This window comes from Pocillopora damicornis, chromosome 5 (genome assembly GCF_964200805.1).
Source record: "Pocillopora damicornis chromosome 5, jaPocDami1.2, whole genome shotgun sequence".
Taxonomy (NCBI): Eukaryota; Metazoa; Cnidaria; class Anthozoa; order Scleractinia; family Pocilloporidae; genus Pocillopora; species Pocillopora damicornis.
In genome coordinates, this window is record NC_142674.1 from 13,333,119 (window position 1) to 13,354,875 (window position 21,757).

The following is a 21,757-nucleotide window of genomic DNA, read 5'->3' on the forward strand; positions in this document are numbered from 1 at the left end:
TTGAAATAAGACGGATGATGATCCTCAACGAAAATTGATTATACACAGCTTTCATCAACAATTCAACAACTGAGTTAAACAACTAATAGGCCTCGAATGAAACATGTTTTAATGATCCGAAGGATACCGGAAGAAAACAAATAATATGATAATAATACCTTTCTCAACGTTTTCCTTCAGAGCATCTGATTTTCCAGACGGCAAGATTTGCGAGACAAGATAAGGAGTCTATCGTCCTTTCAAATGAATAAAGGGGTAAGTTTCTAAAGAAACTGTGGTGCTGCGTCGGTGGAACAGTATAGCAGGTAATTTAGTGTTAACAACTGGGTTGAAAACGCAAATTAGCCACCGTAAAGGGTGAAAAAACTGACATTTCGAGCGTTAGCCCTTCGGCTCGAAACGTCAGCTTTTTTAACCTTTACGGTGGCTAATTTACGTTTTCAACCCAGTTGTCAACATTAAATTACCTGCTATTGTCTTTTCACCCTCCTAATCTCAAACGACATTTTCCACCGACGATCTTTATTACGTTACGGCTTATTCTCGAATGCATGTCGGAACATATTACTGGGATGCACGTTACTCGCATTTATTCCCATCGATGTCGACACATTGGTTTCTACAATAAATAATTTTGAAAGGAAACCCAAAAAGAAACCATCTTATGACAACGCAAATGCTTACAAAGTATTTAAACCGCGAGCGAATTAGTTTTATAACATAGCGCGCGTGCTTGCCCTGTTCAAGTCCTGTTGAGCCGCTTGGAATAAAATCTTTATTTACGCACAGCCGCGCGTAAATAAGATGACGTAGGCATTTTTTTTTCCCGGCTTCAGTCTCCGTCCTGTAAAGTTGCAGTGTAGTTTTCCTTCTCTTTGAAATATGGAAGAAACCAGCGAAGAACTGCCCAATTTCTCTGTCGGCATTGACCTTTTAGGTCCTGATCCAACAAGCATGACAAAGCCGAAAAAAACTCGCAAGTTGCACGTTTCGCAAATTTGTCGGAAGACCAGCTACAGCAAATTTGGCTTCTTCGCGCAGATCCTTGTTGTCGCTCTGTTATAAAAGAATTTGCTCATGCTTTTAGCTGTGCGTATATCGAGTTATGGATCCACTTAGGAAGTTTGGAGAGCACTCAAAAAGCTAGAGTTGCTTTCGGCTGCGCCTCGAGCTACTCTTACGCATTTTTTCTTGCCCTCCAAACTTCCCCGTGCATCCATAACTCGATATTCACACGCTAAGCATGAACAAATTCTTAAATTTGATGGCATAAGCACTTAACACAAAAAACGCAGCAATATTCCTTGATATCGATCAATTTTTCTAATACAAGCGGCCGCTTCATGAGAAACGATTAACAATAGATGGTTATTTTCTCACCTCCCTGATAAAAACGAGCCATTGACAAGTTTCAAGCGATCTCAGTTCGCGCTCGCCTCTCTAGTTGCTTTGATACGTTCTCAAGATTATGAAGGTTGGTTATAAAAATAAACCCGCTCTTCAAGTATTTTTCAGACTTAAGGGCGATCTTATGTGTGGGTGGGTTTTTGTTTCTTTTTTTCTGTTTCATTTGATGAAGATCACAAAAAAGCGATCGGCATTCTATTAAAAGCAATGGCTTTGTTTAAGTTATCCATGAATGAAAACAAGACACAAAATGATGCTAAGTAGAAAAACGTCCGGGTGTAATGAGGACTGATACTCGCTAAGTAATGTTGTCGAAATTTAAGGTTAGGTCGGTCAGCGGTAGGAGTTTTCTAACTCATTTTCAACACAATCGAGCACAGAGTTGCACACTAGCACAGACACAGCCATCTCTTACAGAGGTTTATGAGGCCGAAATAAGGCGTCTTCGGGAAGAGAACCACAATTTGAGAATTTAGCACAACTCCATTGCAACTCGGCTGAATGAAGTCGTAGCTCAGCTTCAACTAGCAAATGCTGAAGGAATGCTGCTAAAGCAGAGAATTGCAGAGACTGAAAATGTTTTCTACAACACCGAAAAGGACTTCTGGCAATTAACACCGGCAGCCAGAAATAATAAGAAAAGACGAGTCAGGCAACTAGTGGCTCAATCGGTGGAAGGACTGGAGTAGTTTGAACCCATCAAGGTAAGTAACAATTTTACTTCTCCGTGAAAAATAGAACTGAGACATTGACCAACAGCAAAGTCGCGAAAAAAAATCATATATCTATGTGGCGATCGATCTATCTATCTAGCTATGTTCATATGAAAACAAATTTTGAAGGGAAACCCCTGTCTTCTTCTTCAGATTAAGTTCACTGTACAAGAACGTGAAGTTGTAATTCCGCTTGGACACGATGCTGGTGACGAGAGAGAAAACTCCACTTATCGGACGACGCAGCATGTACTTGTGGCGAAAGAGGAAGGCTTGATTTCAGACGAGGCATACCATGAGTTTAGGATGGCCTTACCAGACGAGGAAAGAGAGATTCTTCCGCCAATCACTGTTGTGAAACAGGAGAGGAACAAGCAAAATGGGATCAATGCCTTGCATTCAATACCAGAGGTCAGTGAAAACAAATGTAACTTATTTGAACTACATGTACCTAACTACCAAAGCCAGGCATGACTATAGTCAATAAAATCTGACCAGTGTAGAAATCACAAAGATTCAATTAAAAATAAAAAATCATAGTTGGAATCTCAGACTTAAAGTTAGGTGTATATCACCAGAATGAAAAACAAAAACAAACAAACAAAGACCTCCATGGCTATTCTAAAAAAAAATGAATACTTTATTCTAATTTACCACAGGCTAAAAAAGGCTTTATTTTGCATTACTTTACATATCACAGTGCAATGGCAAGTAATAACTAATACTGATAACAACGAACATAATAATAATAACAACAATGTATTATGTCAGGAAAAGACCTCCGAGCAATCCTACACAAACTGGATCATAAACCAATCTTTGAGGGGACAAGTCATCAAAGAAGGACATACAGAGAAGTGAAGAAATTATGGAAGGTAAACATTTTCTTGTGTTTATTTGGTCACTCGGATCATAGAGTTAAATTTTAGTCAATATCTAAGGGGCATGACTACAATAAATTATATTAAAATATACTCATCTACATACTTGCTCTCTTTGTTGATAAAATAAGGTTTCAGTGATCTGGTGGAAGCAGTGGACCCAGAACCAGGCCAAGAAAGCTACAAAACACCAGAACAGTTCAAGGACCATACAAGGAAATGGGCAAGATTCTTTTGAGAGATACACCATGATGAGGTAACTGTGTTCTTTGCAAGTATTGCTTTTATTGAGAGAAAATAAAAACGTAGAGTTGAAATTCTTGGCAATAATTATAATTAAACATTGATCTTTTCCTGGCATGGACAATTGAACAAAACCCAGCCAAAAATCAATCGAACTCAGTGGAATCCAATTGTTAGATTGCTGTTCAATCAAACATAATTGAACTGGAAATTTTCAGTGAGTTCAATAATTTTATTATTGAACTCAATCACGCCAATCAAACTAAATCAATGTGATTAATCCAGTTCTTTTCCTTAGCCATGCTTTGAGAAAGTGAAGTCCTTAAATTAATCTGTGATATAATAACACTGAAACCACTAAATTGAAAACAAGGTACTTACCATTATATATTTTTCTCCAAATTTTTCCTTTTAGGATGTGACTCCATACATACATGGTAAGATCCATTTCTCTGTTGTGGTGATAATTTCAATGATTTCCAATCCTAACAGTAATTATAAAAGAACTTATTAAACCCTGACAAAAAATCTATTTTGTTTTGCTCCAGCTCCAGTCTATCATGTCCCTCAGTTCCTTGAAAAATCAACAAAATCAAAACGAAAAACGCGATTTTCAAGTCTATTTTTCACCAAAGTCAATTTTTCAAGAGGTTTTCCAGTTCAGCATAAAAAGATATTGTTTGGCTGTTAGTTCCAATAATGTTTTTTTGGTTGTTGAGCGTAATGTTAGAAACATAAATGTTCAATTACTATCAGTTTAATTTTTTTAACAGTATATATTGAATTCAAAAAGTTATTAAGCAAGGATGATCAAACAATATAAAACATTTGCATTCTGTAATGAAAAAAAAAAAAAGGAAATCTGTCATTTGACATATCCAAATTGTGCGTTTTAACATAAGTTCACAGAGAAAAATGTTAGAGTGGACCACAGGATTTGCAATTTCTTAACAACAGGAGGTGTTTTCAATTATTTTTTTGGTCACGGATTTATCTTCATTTACAATCTGGTTGTCTGTGAGTCAGAATCAACTGTACGTGACCAGGAACCCTTTTCTAGAAAAAAGAGTACTAATGTTGGTAATTTGAAACAAGTTATATGAATGTTCCTTTGTAATCTCTTTCCAACTCCAATCATTAATATTAAGGTAATGATACACTAATATCCAAGTTGATGAACTACCTTTAACACTTATGAAAATGAATCATAAGATCATGACTCCTTAGTTCCTTGGTCATTGATATTTTTAAATGATATGGGTGAAAAGAGAGAAAAAAATAGGTCTCTTTAAATTTGGCTTAAACTTCAAAACAAATGCTTGGTTAAGTTACAAGTTTGATGAGTGACATAAACTACAATATAGAGTTTACCTCTGACATCCATCCTGAAGGAAGAGTTTGCTTTGCCATAATCATATTTAGCAGTACATTCATAATTGCCCTTATCTTTAAATGTCACTTGTCTAATAACCAGGCTGTTGCTTTTACTAAGTAGCACTCCATCCTTGGTCCAGCTGACTGATACTTGTGGATCACCTCTCAAATAACACTTTTTTGTAAATGTGGAGTTAAATGGTGTGTTCCTTTGGGAGGATAAGGATTAGGATTTGTGGTCCAAGATCACACAGATCACAGTGCATCAAAGGAATGGAGCTTTAGGGTGCAATGGTGAGATTTCTAAACTCATTACTAAAACGGGGTGGAACTGCAAAGTAAGCATATAAACTCAAATTACAAAATTAGAAAAGCCACCCAGCCAAACCCCCCTCCTCCCCACTGCGAAAAGTAAAAATAAATAAATAAAAAGAATAAATAACAATATTTATAGTTAAGTAATAGGAGCAATCGATAACCTTATCATCCTACCAGCGAAGGATCTGGGAACGCTCTGTATATAACACATTCACAATCTTGCTTGCTACAGCATTTGAAGAACCGAAAGCATTCCATTCACTTCACTGATGTTACATATAGTAACAGGACACTCCCCATCCATGGCACAGCATCTTTAAAACAAGAGCCCCTGGTTGAAAAGATTGCCTGAGAGTAAGGCAAAGTTTACATCAGCAGAACAGGAAAACCTATGCAAGTAAGGTTAAACGAGTTATATAGCATATAGAGAAATGACATGCTAAGACAAAGGCCTCTGCAGTTTAAGAAGACACCTGGAAACCACCTGCTCTGGACTGAAGTAGAGTACATTGATTGTGATCCTATTATTATACATGCAGGGTATAGGAGGCCATCCACATAGGACTTCGCCTGTTACAACATAAATCGGACATTGAGGTAGACATCCCAGAAACATGGATGCTGACCACAAGAAACACAAAAACATAATAACTCTGTGACAGTGTACTCCAAAGGAACATTTGGTCAGAGTGTGCCAATCAAAGCCTGTGTGGGATTCCAGCCAATCACAGGCAAACAGAGAGTTTCATAAGGTCAAGCATATCTACTGACCTTATAATGCAAAGAAGACACAATATGCAGTCAAAAAGTCACGATCCACATCCAAAGTTAATTAATGGCACGACAAACGATTATACTGCAGAAAGTGAATTCATCACCATGACCAACCAAAGTCATTTTAAGCACATTACCAGTTTGAAAAGAAACTATAAGCTTCATCAAAGGGCACTTACTTTGAGTTATGACGAGGAAACTACATTGTTGACAAATAACTTGTTGAGAATAATTTTTTTCACATGACACCCCACTTCAAACAACTACAATCCACAAACATATTCATTGTGTGAATTGTAACTTACCAATAGCAATAGCAAATCCACAGCCAGAATGAACATCTGGTAGTCCAACTGATCTCTGAGGGCCAAGCAAAAAAATACGAATCAACATTTCAGAATAGAAACGGAGATACATAGCCTTCTTTGTTATTGTTATTTCAACAAAAGGGAAGTGATCAAAAATTTCTCTGGCTGGGGGTATATTGTCATTCATAAAGTCTGATTGATGAGATGGCAAATTCTTTCAGAGATGACAAATTCATCTAGAGATGGATGATATTGTCTCTGAAAGTACTTTTTTCAAGACTTCATTAGCCCGGAAAAAATGTGTGCATTTTCCCTGAGAAGGATATTAGGATATTAGTATTCTACGCATACTTTTTCAGAATTTCCTAAATTTATTAAGAAGGAAATAAAACTTTTACCACAGAGAAAGTTCAATAAACCCACATTCTAAAATAATGGGATACCTGGATCTAACTGGATAACTGGATGCTCTATTTGGCACCACTTTAAGTGAAATCTTTGTGTAAAAATACGATGAAAACACAAACTGTATAGCAAGAAACTCTTCTGTCATCTCCACTTTATACTTTCTTTGCTTCCCAAGAGTACAGGGTGCCCGGTTTGTTAAAAGCTGAGTTAAGATAGCTAATGGTCAGTGTGAAATCTGATTTCATATCTGAAAGCTTTCAAATGAACTTCAGTATACATGTACAATTCCTTTAGTCTGCAATTTGATGATTGGATGCCCTAAAAAAATTATAGTGAATTATTCTAAAAAGGCTTTTAAGCCAAGGATTAAACACACCCTGATTAAAATTTAACCCTGGGTTAGCACTTATCAGCCTTTGAACAACTGGGCCCGGGATTGAACAAGTTTGAGTTAAACTGAGTTGTAATTTCAACAAGAAAAAGTTATGATCATTTTTACACCAACAATTCCAGGCAAAGCTGCAACATTTGCAATCTGCTTTACACCAGTAAGGAAACCACCAATACCTGGAGAGCAATTTAATTTAACTGTATCAAAGGAATAAGAAAAATGCAGCAAATACAACAGTGTTATATTTCAAATGTTTAGAGTACTGTACCTTGAGTTCCAGCCCAGTGCTTCAGCTCATCAAACATTTGCTTTTCAAGCAACTCATTTATATATCTAAGATACCTTCAATTTTTAAAGAAAAAAAGAGAAAAAAATAGTTTGAAATTCAGAGTTGAATAGCTGCAATGTACACCTCAAGTCTTGTATCTGAAACAGAATGTAAAAATTTGTCCATGGTACTTATTATTGAGAACATCCTAATCCAGTACTAACTAGGACATTCTTGCATTTCCAGCAAAACACCACAGTCTGCAACTAGGGGAAAAGGAGGGAAATTAGGGGGTATGGGGACAATAATGGATATAATCTGGGTTTGATGGAGGAAGTGAGGACAAAATTTATTTGTTCAGTTCAGTCAATCCTGTATTAAGCAGTCATCCTCAGGAATATGGCGTCTAATACAGTGCAAGTGCTTAATACGGTGTCACCTAAGACAGGTTTGACTGTAGTTCGTGAATTGACTGATTGAAACAAAAAAAAAAAAAAAGAAAACAGTTCTGACATGAGAGACGTGGAGGGGGGAAGGGGGAGGGGATTTGATTATAACGTGGGCAGAAAAGGTGGGGAAGAGGGGGAGAACAATATCTAGTTGTCCCAGAAAGAATTTTCCTTGTGACAAAACTTATTTCAAAGAAGGAAATTACTTTGACGGAAATGGCAGGTGTAAGGGGATTTATTTCGATGACCATAGCTTATTATCAACATTCTCAAGTATGACATCGTTAGACGTGTATTTTGACGCGCACGCTACTCAGCTAGAGTTGAGCTTCCGATCTGATGTTTGGCGCGCGTTCACTTACCTTCATGTTTGGGACAAAGCCTTTCTTGATAAGAAACGAGTTTCCGTTTAAGCGCTCAATATAAATGCACTCCCCTTTGAATGTACGGTGTTCTTTCGCCATGTTAGTCTTTTCATTCGCGCTTTACAAAGGTTTCAGCTAACTCGGCGAAGGGAGAAAAGCCATATAGTAATAAAGCAGCGGATGACTCCCGTTTGAATATGCGCGTAGTACAATTTCTTATCCAGTCCTTCTCGGGCGGGTAATCCATAATGGCGGACGACGTGAGATTGTTTTTATTAATTCTCTAAGGATAAACCAAAACGGTTGTTTGTTATTTAAAAGAGCGTTTACATTCAGTTTCTCAACTAAAGCTCTTTGATTATTGCTCCATATTGGTAGAGAAGAATTCGAAATGGAAGAAGCGAAAATGGGAACCAGTAGAATTGGACGATCCTTCGTTCTTTGCGGGCGAAATGGATGGATTTGTGTCCCTTGAAGTCATGGAAGATTATCATCCAGAAGAGCTAGCAGGAATTAGTGCAGGTGGACCAGCTCAAAAGAAGAAAATAAAAGAACGGCCGCTGCAAGAGGTGAATTGCTTAAAGTGCTTCAAAACATACCGCATGGTTAAATTTAGAAGATACAAATGTAAGATTCACTTCAAGCACGTGGTGAAATTACCCTTGTATTTTACGAGAAATTGGGAAAAATTATCTTTTTAATTTTTTTTTGTTTATTGATTTTTTGTTATAACTCATCTTTAATTATAAATGTTGAGGGTTGTCCAATACATCCAAATTGGGTTGAGTTGTTTACAAATCGACCCACCAGAAGTTAATAAGTGGTTAAGTCATCTTGTGATACTGGAAATCTGAATAAACCGTGCCTCTTCAGGTGGAAATGTCTTACCACAAGTCGATTTTCAAGACGCTTAATAATAATCCTCAACCTGACCCAAATGGAATGACTTGTCTCCTGAGTCAGATTGAGTGTATATATTGGACGTGAGAATCAAAACTAAGATAACTGCCAGTCATACTTTAAATGAGAAAACAAACAAACAAACAAACAAACAAAAAGAAAACAAAAACAACACTCACCACAAGAACTACATGGAAATACGGGAATTGATTGAAATCATTTTGAGAGCAGTTTGCCCTAATTTTTTTGACTGCATTGTCCCAAGGGCTCATGCATTTTTTCAGTCTTTACCCATACATGCACAATTATGTATATTTAAGAATAGAAGCTTCTTTTGGTTTTCTCTTGAAGTTTGGCTCATGGGAAAAAAAAAAAAAAAAAAAGCTACATAGTATTGTCTTTTGATTTAAATCTTAAGGATAATCTGGAACAAACAGTTACCACACCATCCACACAACTTGAAAAAAAGACAAAGAATGACCAACAGACAAAGGGAAAAAAGAAGAGGAAAAAGAAAAACGAGGCCCAAAGTAAAGCCCAGTCAGAAGAGCGAAACAGAGTAGAAATGGTCACTGACAATAGACTGGTGGAAGATCCTCCAGGTAAGATTTAATTATAGGAATTATGGATGGGAAATGCACAAAACAAAGTACAATTTTACTCCAATGATTGTCCTTGGATTTTATTATTAAGAAGAGAATCAAATACATTTTGTGTAGATAATGTTATCTTGGAAAAGATATGATTTTCTATAGATAATGGTAATTGAACTAAGTGGAGTGCAATTTGTGCTGAAATCATATGCATGATTTCAAACTCAAACGAGTGCACAGCGTGAGTTCGATTTGAAATCACAAGTATGATTTCAGACCAAAATTGCATGACACGAGGTTCAATTACCACTTTATTACATCCATTTTGAAATCACAGGACTTGGTAAGTTCAAATATTTTATTGATGCAGTACTGAGCTGGTCTGAAATGAAATTCATCCATTTTTTGGGTGGAAAAAGTAAGAGTTTTGGAAACAAAAGTTGCAAAATTTGCCAAGTGATACTCTTTGTCTTTCATTTTCCTGCAATTTGACTGGTTACTTTAAACAAGCCTTGAAATCTGATTGGTTGTTTTGTCTTTAGTGTAGCCTCCTCATTAACTGGAAAGAAGATGCAATTTAAGGCAAAAAATGGTGCAATTTGTGAGTAAATCGCATCAACTAGAGCCAATCTCATTACAGGGACCACCAGTGATTTCAAAATGGGTGTAATAATAATGTAATTTTACTGGTAAGTTTTTTATTACTGTATTGTTATTTATTAATAAAGTATTTATTAATTTAGATTATAAACCTTTACAAACATATTTCATATCTATACAGGTAAAAATTACCCATTTGGTTCAACTGTAATAAAATGATATTTCTCACTAACACTATGAGTTTAAGATGCAATCATATTTTATAGCTAGATCATTTATTTGAACTAAACTTTAGAGCCCATGGTAGATATGAGTGCTTGGGAAGTCCTTGGTGTTCCCAAAGAAGTTCAGAGAGGACTCAGTGAACAAAGTTTTACTACACCAACCCCTATACAGACTTTCTCCCTTCCACCTGCAATATTCCACTGCAGGGACATCATTGGTGCAGCAGAAACAGTGAGTTGAATCAGAGCAGTTAGATTGGTGGAGGTCTCTTTTTTTTATGTGTATTGTTTGTGTACTTGGTTTCACAACTATTTTGAAGAATCCTTTTTTTTTTTTTGGAAAGTGAGAGAGAGAGAGGAAAAAAATAATTTTTCAACATGTACATGTGTCTACTATGATGTACACCTAGCTCATTTATGTGTAACAAGACTTTCCCACACATTATAGCAAACAGTTTCTGATTCTTTAGAGCTGGTCTTTGACCTGAATTAATGTCTAAGTACTAAGTGATTGTTGAATAATTATAAATATGACTTTTGTAAAAGCACTCTTGAGGAGAGCTGTTGAGCTGAAAGTATGTGTATGATGTACCTCTTGAGAGAGAGAGAGGACTGACTGACTGACTGACTGACTGATGGTTAAATTTTGCTCTCTTAAGAACTAATGTAATAGCTCTTCCTTCTTTATGTAGGCATTCTATATCTTCCTATAGTTGGTTGATGGAACATTATTTATACAAAAATGTGCATTACAATAAGATTGTCAAGATAAGTCCCTTCAAGTTCTAAGTTTCATAGTTCTCATATCATTTGTTGGATAATGCCTTGAAATTGTCTGTTGAAGTTATGATAAAATCACTTGGGAGAAGTTTAGCTTCCAGGAATGGCTGGTTTTTGAGGAGGTTATTATTTAAGGGTATTAATTAAAACAATTTTATGTATTACCAGGGTTCAGGGGTAAAACACTAGCCTTTGGGATTCCAATTCTCACCTTGGCCACAAGTCCAATCAAGAAGCAGGTGAAACTACAGAAAATACTACCAAAAATAATGCTACAGAAGCCACAGAAACTGGTAATGGAACATCCAAGCTCAAGAAACCACTCCTGGCGTTGATAATGACACCAACCAGAGAATTGGTTATACAAATAAAGAATCATCTTAAACAGGCTGCAAAACACACATCTTTAGAGGTAACATCATGTGCTTAAATTGACAATTTGGAAGTCACCTCCACAGTTAGTTTCTATTTTCCCATTGTTAGAAACTCAATTATTTCTTTATTTTTATTGGCCTAAGTCAATTTTGTTTCCTGAGCCTTCAATACTCCTCTTTTCAATGGAGCAGAATGCAAACCTATCTCTTGTTTGGAAAGCATTTTTTAATTTTTTGGGGGAAACATGAATTTGTAGCCACAATAGGCTTTAAAGCAATTTAAATAATGATGAGTTAGTGCTGAAAACATAGTTATTCCCTCAAACATAAACTCTATTGTTTTTTGGTACCATATTCTGGACTGAAATATTTATTTTATCTTCGCCCCTTCACCAGCAAAGTATGTAAAAACCCTTTTGTTCAGAGAATTACAATCCTAGCCCCTATGATGTACCATTAAACCCCTACCCTCCACTCCCTTGCCACCCTTTCTAGTCCTGTTTCAATTTTATCTTTTATCGGAGAAATACCCACCAAACAAAGTACCTCAAAATCATTTGAATCAGTAAACAATTCCTTTTTTTCAAGATTGTTGCTGTGTTTGGAGGAATGGCACCTCAAAAACAGCAGAGTCTTTTAAACAAGTGTCCTGAGATAATAGTAGCCACCCCGGGAAGACTGTGGGATTTGATTTCAGAGGTAAGTACCTCATGTATCATAAGTTGTACTGATTCACTTTCTTTTAGAGATCTGAAACAGTCAACACACACTTATACATGTAGGTATGTTTCCCATGAGATCGGTTGTCCTGTGTAGTTTTCAGCATGAATTTGGATTTCCAATGTCGTGTAAGTTTTTCCGTTCGTAAAACGCCGTAAAAAATGATAAGTACAGCTGTAAGCATTTTCTACTGCTCTGTAAACATCAGTGCCGGGCGTTTTTTTCTTTTTCATATACCCAACGGTGAAATTGGAGTGTAGCCTCTTTCTATCAAATGGATGATTCTAGAGATATCTTCTGGCGGCGTTTAATTTTAGGCTAAAGAGCATGCCGTTTGGAGCACTTGAGATATCTTGTGATTGACGAGGCAGACCGAATGGTCGAGCAAGGCCACTTTCAAGAATTATCTTCTATATTGGAGCTCATTCAAAGAAAGAGGCAATGGACTTCAATTTCCATCGGAGCTTCAATTTCTTTCAGGCTTCTCTTTCTGAAATTAATGGTTTTCATGACTATCAACCTGTAAACTGAGGTAAATGACTCTCTTTTTATCAAATTTTAACTTTAATGTTTCCTTTTCGCAGTGATAATGATGAAAATGAGGGAACTGCAAAGCGAAGACATCTACAGAAGTTTATTTTCTCTGCAACTTTAACTCTTCCAAAGTCGTTTAATAGGAGAGGAAAAGAAAAGAAGATCACAAGTGAAGAAGGCTTAGGTAAATCACGGCATATTTGACTCAGAGTAATAGAAGCTAGAGATAGTATCAACGTATTTTATCAGCTATTACTTAAGGAATGAAATGATTTAAATAATCCATCATTTAAAACCCGAAAATTTGCTGCTTTATGAAGTGTGTCGAAGCTTGTATTGTGTTGTTTTGCTTTTGTCTTTGTTATCTAACATCTTAGTTAAACATGATTAAGTTGATCGGCTTGTGTTCTTCCGTTAACAGCAATACTCTTTGCATTTTACATTTTTAATGTCACCGATGGACAAAGTTGGGCGGCAGAAGAACAGTTGTAAAATTATCGATGTCACCAACAAGAGAGGAACCTTAGACAGAAGCAAAGATCTCATGTGTAATTGAAGAGAAGGTTTGTAATAGTTGAGCTGACGAGGAAGAGAAACACTTCAAGATCCAGGATACAATTTTTATTAATTTTTATTGTTGGTTTGAGCCAAATGCATCGACACATACACCGCACTGTCTAGGAACATGATCCATGGAGGTGTACCAAGTGAAATCGAAGGAGAACTACAAAACATACAGTGAGTATAGTTTACGAACTAACCGACCAATGGAATTTCCTTTATTTATAGACTATAACTGGGTCGCCTTGACTGATTAAAACCCGCCCCTCTCCTCCCTCAGAGAATATTTAAAGCTACATAGGACTTACACCAGCAAATGAAAGTTTTGCTGATTTTTTTCTTGCCTGTTAGATTTAAGCAAAGTGCGAGTGGCTTACTTCTGGCTACAGCTGTGGCTGCGAGAGGTTTGGACATACCAGCTGTTGAGCATGTAATGCACTATCAAGTTCCGAAGGACCTTGATGTAAGTACGTGTAAGTATGTGTGTAAGGTTGGTTAGCTTGTGTCGGTGGTTAGCCTGTGCGGCAGACAGGAACGGGAGCGATTGCTTTTTGGCGGCAGTGCTTTCATTCTTCGCAAAACTCTACCCTGACAAAAGGCTTCGGAAGTCACGCTGCTTCAACCAACCACGCGTTGACCAAGGTGTGGGCTACAAGTCTCAACTGTAAAAGAAGCTCAACCAGAAACCTCTAAATTTATTTTATTGCATTTATTTACCTATAACGAAATCTTCATTTTCTAAATCTTTGTTTTGTTTCCGATTTGAATTAATGTGTGAGGTTCACCTACCGAAATCAAAACGTAATTCACATAAGTTAATGTGTTTTGATTTAGGAAAAAATTGACTCTGTTCTCCAAATGCAGTTTATATGAGAGGAGCAGCTTGTTATTGTTTATCGTCCTCAGTTGTATCTCATTTAATAATGAATTGTTGTGTAATGATGTAACCACAAAGTAAGTATTAACTTTAGCGCAACCATTTCATGTGATCCTGCGTTCCTAAATTCTTTCTCTGTGTTCGTTAACAGCTTTACATTCACCGCAGTGGACGGACAGCTAGAGCAAGCAGGGAAGGTCTGAGTGTCGTTCTTGTTGGCCCAGAAGAAATGGGATCATACAAGAAAATTATGAAGACGCTTAATGGAGGTGATGTGTCTTTATAATGTCTAAAGTATCTCTTTAACAGTTAAACTCTAAGAGGTTATTTGCAAATCCCCCTTTAAGGTAAAGTAAAGCCTTTGTACAGGCCCAAGTGGCCCATGGGGCTGGCGTTTAACTCCAGTTTCCTTTAGCATGAAGTAGCTAGGAGTATTGCTACTCCCCCTGGATAGGATGCTAGTCCATCGCAGGGTTACCCCCAGCGTATTCGCTGGTACCCATTTGTACACCTGGGTGAAGAGAAGCTCTGTGAGAGTAAAGTGTCTTGCCTAAGAACACAACACAATGACCCCGGCCAGGGTTCAAACCCGGACCACTCGATCCGGAGTCGAGCGCACTAACCATGAGGCCACCTTTAAGGTGCCATAGTCTAAATCTCCTTTTTAGTTAGATAAAACTTCATGCCTCAACGTTAGTATGCATATTCTACATGCATACTGTTCTCTATCATACCTCTAACCTTGTTAATTTTTTTCGGCCTTCAAAACTGGCCTTCACGGCAAGTTCGAACTACCCGTGTTCTCCATCTTTTTAGGTGCGCAAGGCATTTTGGGTTGATGACGTGTAATGGTTGCTCCGTACTTTCGTAGTTGGGGTTATCCAAGGGTTTCCTTAGCAAAATGGCTAATTTCGAAACGTTCGAGTGCTCTAGTCCGGTAAAAACCAAGCAGGATCCCCTGCTAAAATACCACATTTATTGACGTGCATGATTCATACCATTGGAAGGACATTTCTTCCAAAAGATTTGCGTGTGCGTTCGGAGCATTTCGAGAACCATTGCTTTCATAGATCATTTCTAATGCAAGTACGGATATTTTTGAACAGGTGTTTATTAATTTCCGGAGTGAAAATTTTAGGATTATTTGGCTTAAAGGTCCTTTAAATAAGACTATGAATCGCAAATGGCATCTCTTCCGATTAATAGCCTGAAAGCGTCTTCTATCACGATTAATAATCGTGGTAAGTACGACTATTAACCGCGTACGAACTCCTTAATAATCGTGTTTGACCGGCTTTTAGACTTAATAGTCGTACATCGCACGGTTAATAATCGCATCTGACAGCAAATGTCCTTATTTATCGCAAGGAAACGTACTCTTCTCCGAAGAAAGTTCAAGGTCAATATATATGAATGACTTAAACTTTGCTGGCCAGATCGCTTCCTTGCGTCTATATGCCGATGATACGACAACTTATCGATCTCATCACGATATCACTTTCTTGGAAATCTCCCTGAACCATGATATTGACATCCTCCTGTCTTGGCTTTCTCGTAATTATCTTATGGTCAACAACATAAAGTCCCAAGCTATGATGATTGGAGATATTGCTTACGACCCTCAATTTATCATTGGTGACTCTAGAGTCGAGTTATCTAACTCACTCAAAATCCTTGGGGTCATAATTGACGACAAGTTAACATTTGCTGATCACATACAGAGTGTCATAAAAAAAGTCTATGCCAAGATTGGTGCCCTTAGGAGACTCAAAAAACTTATGCCTGTTGATGTCTCCCTATCGCTCTATAAGGCTTACATACTTCCTCACCTGGAATACTGTAGTCCGCTATTGCTTGGAATAAATAAAACACTGAGCTCTAAACTGGAATCAGTCAATAAGTACGCACTTAAAACTTTGCTTAATCACGGTAATAGTGTTGACTACAATACAATTTTAGCTAAAAGCAACATGACAATTCTAGAACATAGGCGATTTTATAGTTCCTTGGTATTACTTTTTAAATGTATGAAATGGAACGGTCCAGAATATATTAAAAACTTTTTCCAATTGCGGGAATCTAGATATAATTTAAGGAATAAAGGTGTAAATCTAGTGCAACCAGGGTATAATAATAGATTCTATCATAATTCCTTTACATATAAAGTTAGTCACCTTTGGAACAGTTTACCTAGAGAACTTAAAACAGCATCTAAGCCTAGCGATTTCTGTTGCAAACTTAAGACTTTCGATTTCAGCACACTAGGACCTATCTGTAAATGTAATACATGTATTTGACTTTCACTGTACATACACATACATTGTCATTTTTATTCATATTAATCTACTGCAATATCTTTCACCGAAAATAATTTTTAGACTCCTTTAACTATCAATATTAATTACCTACAAATTCACAATTATTATTCATACTCTAAACTTATATATTTTTACCTATAAAGTTTTTATTTTTTATCTGATTCAGTTGACATTGTCGCTTGTGTTTGGGCTTTTGCCTTCAGCTCAAGTCTTCTCCTTTTTGCCCGTGTTAATTTAGTTACATACTGGAATTTATTTTGACTTAAAAGTACTTCTTATAATGTACCTTTAATTATAGTTAATTTATAGTCTACCGTTTTATACATGATCCTCTGGCTCGGGCAATTGGGCAACCATGCCTCACGTTAGACAATAAACTTTGATTGATTGATTGATTGATTGATTGATTGATTGAGGTCAACTTTTTTTGAACGGCCGCCATTACGACCAAAAATTCAGAATTTAGTATTTCTTCGTACATGGCTTTTTAGGCAATAAATGTCACATATTTGAAGTTTTCTCGGGTTTAAGTTCTTAGTGAACTTCATTTCTGTTCAAAAAGTGTATTTACCAACTACGTTTTCTTTGTTTTTCGCTCTTCCACGAAGTACAGCGCGGGCTTACGGTGTCGTAAAAGACGCGACTAGCATTTCTTTTCAACGATAATGTACACAAATACATTAATTTCCGACAGGGTTCGATTAAATTGAAGTTTTAGTGGGAAAAAATACAAACAAACAGCCAAATAAGTAAAGCTACGTCAAATTCTTCCCAAATAACAGCTTCTTGGGAAGCTGAACGTCGGTTTACGAGCAAATGACAGATGAAAACGGTGGCGGTGAAGAGTGCCAAAGATGGAATATGATAAAATTCTTTCACGCTTGGATAACTTGCATCCCCTTGCACAAGTAGTCTTGGATATGCGGAATTGGAAATTTTCAGGCTTAATCCATTTAAAGAAAAAAGAAAGCAATGTGTCACTGATATCCTTTTCCCTTTTTTTTGTTTGGAGATACGTAATCCAAACAAAAAAATGCGTTGCATTTAGATGAGTGAAACAGAAAGAGAAATATTTGAGTCGCGGCTAAATTTCTCCACGCTGCTAGACTCTTTCCAAAACCACAGGCGGCCCAAGCTCCAGCTGTGAGATGATCATCTTACGCAATAACGGTCATGGCGGAATTATAAGAGTTTGTATAGGAATATTTACGAGCGATCTAAGGAATAAAAAAATACGTCAAATTCTCAAAAAAAATACCTCACCTCGCTTCCCCAGCGTATTGCTTGTTATCTGACCGCTTACTTGGATGAAAAGAGCCCATTTGAGCGAGTTGTTCATTTCGAGGTTTTCAACGTACATAAGAAAAGCTTTTCTTATGTACGTTGAAAACCTCGAAATGAACAACTCGCTCAAATGGGCTCTTTTCATCCAAGTAAGCGGTCAGATAACAAGCAATACGCTGGGGAAGCGAGGTGAGGTATTTTTTTTGAGAATTTGACGTATTTTTTTATTCCTTAGATCGCTCGTAAATATTCCTATACAAACTCTTATAATAGATCCTTCCACGGTTTATAGCGGCCATATTGTTTGGGGGTCAAACAAAACCTCGTTGCTAGGCAACGAGCGATAGATTCTTTTGTAATTATTAGACGTGCTTCGGTACCTTCGCTCAATATCTTAACTTTATTGAAGGAAAATTGCTTATTATCGTCTCCAAATCTAGCGGGAACAAAGATAAGGCGTTACTGAAAGTAAGTGCCGAATTTCTCGGCGAAATACCGTTTTATCTCTGCGTTTTATGGGCAGATTGATATGTTGTTCGAAGTTGACTTCGCGGCCGCTATGATGCGAAAATCGCACCTCTTTCGGTTGAGAAATTAGAATATATTTTTTAGCCATCGATATTGTGTAGCTTTAAATTTTAGGCTTTACGGTGGTAGCATTACAACGTACTTAAAATTTTGGTTTTGGTTTTTGTACTTTAGGTGTTTTCAAGCTCAATAGTTGTTTTTATTTCGAACCATGGCTACGCGTGTTCCGAAAGAGCCCTCTAGTGTAAATCCAGAAGATCTTTACGAAAATTTCCACCAGAAAAGCTTGGGTGAACTAAAAAATTACCTAAGTTTAAGGGGGTTAAGTGTAACTGGTAAAAAAGAGAGCTTGTCGCCAGAGCCTTTTCTGCTTGTGAACGTAATGTTCGGGTTGTGGTATCCGACGAGGAGTTGAGGTCGAGACTCACAGTCGAGTACCAACAACGAATTAAGAGTCTTCCTAGAGACCCCAGGTATATTGCAGAGGATGAATGGAGAAACGATATGACAACATGGCCAGCTTTAGACCTTGGGAAAGTGTTCTCTTTTATTTTGTCAAAGAAAGAATTTGACTCGGATTATGTAGGGAAGTACAAGCTTTGTAAAGCTTATTCCTACTTTGTCAGTGGATTCGACACTCTCTCTTGACTTTCCTATTGAGAAATCTTTTCTTCCCTTCTGAACCTGTCGAGACCATGCTTCAATCAACGATTGCTTGGGCTTGTGGAACGATAACTTCTCTACATGCGAGTGGATGACCCATTTTTTCGGATATCTTCTGTCGTTGTTACAGCGCCGACACAACACTTATCTCCAAAATAATAATAATAATAATAATAATAACTTTATTTAAGTGTCAGTGTATTTAGCACTGCTGTGCTAATTGGGGACACTGTAAATAAGGAAACAAATATCGTAAATGAACAGAAACTCGTTAAAAACCCCAACTGGTAGGAGGCAGACCAGTTGGCTATTTACAAAGCGTGCAGGAGTTGAATTCGGGGCCACCGAAGACAAATCCATCCAGTGGCAGGGAGGAGGACTTGAACCCGGGACCTCCGGCTTACAAGTCCAGCGCCCTAACCACTAGGCCACGCTCGCCTCCCTTAAAACCCATTTAGCCAAGGGTTTCTCTTTGCCGAGTTAATTGTTTTTCAATAGTATGTTAGCCTGTCTGGACGAAAAAGTTTTAAGGGCACGTAAACATATTTATTTCAATTTTTCCTCTGCCCAATTAAGTTGCAAAAAGTCTTTAGAAAAAGCAGTATTGTGACCTTCTGGCATTATGTCAGCCGCGAGGTCACGTTCTAAGAAAACGATCCCAGTGTTCCCATAAAACGCAGAGAATAAAAGGTTTTTCGCCTAGAGAAAAAAGGTCACTCACCTTTATCAATGTCTTATCTTTTTTAGCGATGGATATTGATTCTTGTTCCTGAACAAAGCGAAAATTTAACGAGGGTAGCGATGCGCGTCTTATTATCATAAGAGATTCTAGGACTCGTTGCCTAGCAACGAGGTTTTGTTTGACCCCCAACCAATATGGCCGCTAAAACCGTGGAAGGATCTATTCCGCCATGACCGTTATTGCGTAAGATGATCATCTCACAGCTGGAGCTTGGGCCGCCTGTGATCGGAATGGAAAAACCATTTTCGATTTTTGTTGCTGAATAGTTTTCTAGAGTTTACAATGTCACGTCGATTCGGTAAGATGCAGGCGGTGTGCGCACTCCGATTGCGTTGCATTGTGGTAGCTTCATTTCCAATATGGCGGTGAAAGCAGCAAAAATCATAGGCGGCCCAAGCTCACGTCTCGAGAAAAAGCCAACGATGAATTCATGAACGCGTCACGCGTTGTGTGACTCGGTGTTAAGTTACGGGAGGAACCGTTGAAAATTTGAACACGTTATAAGGCATAGTATGGGGAACGAAATGTGGTCGATTTATAACGATAAATATTTCGAAATCTGAATGTTTTACACGTAAAATCAATAAAAACTTACTCATGCCCTGTGTATCCGTCGAAGTTTCTAGCGATTTCTGCTGTTTTAAGCTTGCTTTACCATCACTGTTATCCATGTCAAAAGACGATAACAGTGATGGTAAAGCAAGCTTAAAACAGCAGAAATCGCTAGAAACTACGACGGATACACAGGGCACGAGTAAGTTTTTATTGATTTTACGTGTAAAATATTCAGATTTCGAAATATTTATCGTTGTAAATCGACCATATTTCGTTCCCCATACTATGCCTTATAACGTGTTCAAATTTTCAACGGTTCCTCCCGTAACTTAACACCGAGTCACACAACGCGTGACGCGTTCATGAATTCATCGTTGGCTTTTTCTCGAGACGTGAGCTTGGGCCGCCTGTGATGTTTGTCGCTTTTTAAGTGATAGTGTTTGAGACCGATTATGGCTAAGAGCAGGCCTATTGTTGCGTTACACAGTGTTACTATCGTATACTCAATCGTGTTGTAAATCTACATTCCTAGGTAAAAGGGAATTCACTAATGGCGAGTGTTGTATGGTAAATCTACATACTTGATCACTGAATGAAGGACAGATGAATTAGAGCAACGAAAGGAGTCACTTGCCAATAAATAACAGTCTACAATGCACACGGCGACAAGTCGGATAACCGGAAATCAGAAGGTTGTCGATGGTTAAAAGGTGTTGATAGGCTTGAGCGAGTCCTGCCATTCGCTTGCGCTTTTAAATCTGCTAACCTGAAAGCTTAGCTGTTATTAGGATATTATTTAATGACTTTTGTTTGCGATGTGATAATAAAGATTACTTTTAAGGTGTCATTTCTCCATCTGTATGTTCTTGGTCTTGGCATAGCCGGATGAGATTGAGTCTTACTAATATGCGAGCCAGCGAGTCATGCGAGTCACGATGCGAGCCATGCGAGTCATGCGAGCCACGGTTTTAACGTAAGAAAAAACATGCGAGCCATGCGAGCCAAGGTGCGAGCCACGGTTTTTACGTAAGAAAAACCATGCGAGTCATGCGAGCCACAATTTAAACGTAAGAAAAAATTACATAACGCTGTATATTAAATGATACATGACGCGAGTGACACTAGCGACATGTAGCGACGGTTTTAATTTCATAGATGATTCTAAAACGTGATGTAACTGTATTTATCTCGTGCTATTTATTTGTTTAATTATTTATTTTAAGATCTGTTATATTATGTTTTGAAAGGAGAGAAAATGTCGAAGAAAAATACCTTCGAAGATGCGTCTTGGTAGTAAAACGATTTATCAATGTTCAGATAACATCAGTACTGTATAGATTACATAACACTATCGAAGTCACGCATTCTTTGTAGTCTTTAGAGACAGAGATGTTTTTGTTGTTGTTGTTTTTTGATATATTTTTATTTTTCATTTTTCATGGCTCGCACCCTGGCTCGCATGGCTCGCACCCTGGCTCGCATGACTCGCAACCTGACTCGCATGGCTCGCACAGTGACTCGCATGACTCGCTGGCTCGCACATTAGGCAGACCCGATGAGATTGTGTTACCAAAGGTAACATTTTCATTTGTGCGCGCTATTTTT

The 21,757-nt window shown here is 37.6% G+C and overlaps 2 long non-coding RNA genes across 2 annotated transcripts; one reads left to right on the forward strand and one right to left on the reverse strand.

Annotated features, from left to right (window-relative positions):
* Positions 1-2,106: 2,106 nt before the first annotated feature.
* LOC149045408 (uncharacterized) lies at positions 2,107-4,598 on the reverse strand. Its single transcript, XR_016187224.1, has 2 exons — positions 3,626-4,598; positions 2,107-3,282 (listed from the first exon to the last, which is right to left on the reverse strand). It is a non-coding gene; the product is annotated as an uncharacterized LOC149045408 (long non-coding RNA).
* A 6,566-nt stretch (positions 4,599-11,164) lies between these two features.
* LOC149045409 (uncharacterized) lies at positions 11,165-20,996 on the forward strand. The gene is made up of 4 exons (XR_016187227.1): positions 11,165-12,069; positions 12,675-13,827; positions 14,214-14,331; positions 20,685-20,996. It is a non-coding gene; the product is annotated as an uncharacterized LOC149045409 (long non-coding RNA).
* The last annotated feature ends 761 nt before the right edge of the window (positions 20,997-21,757 follow it).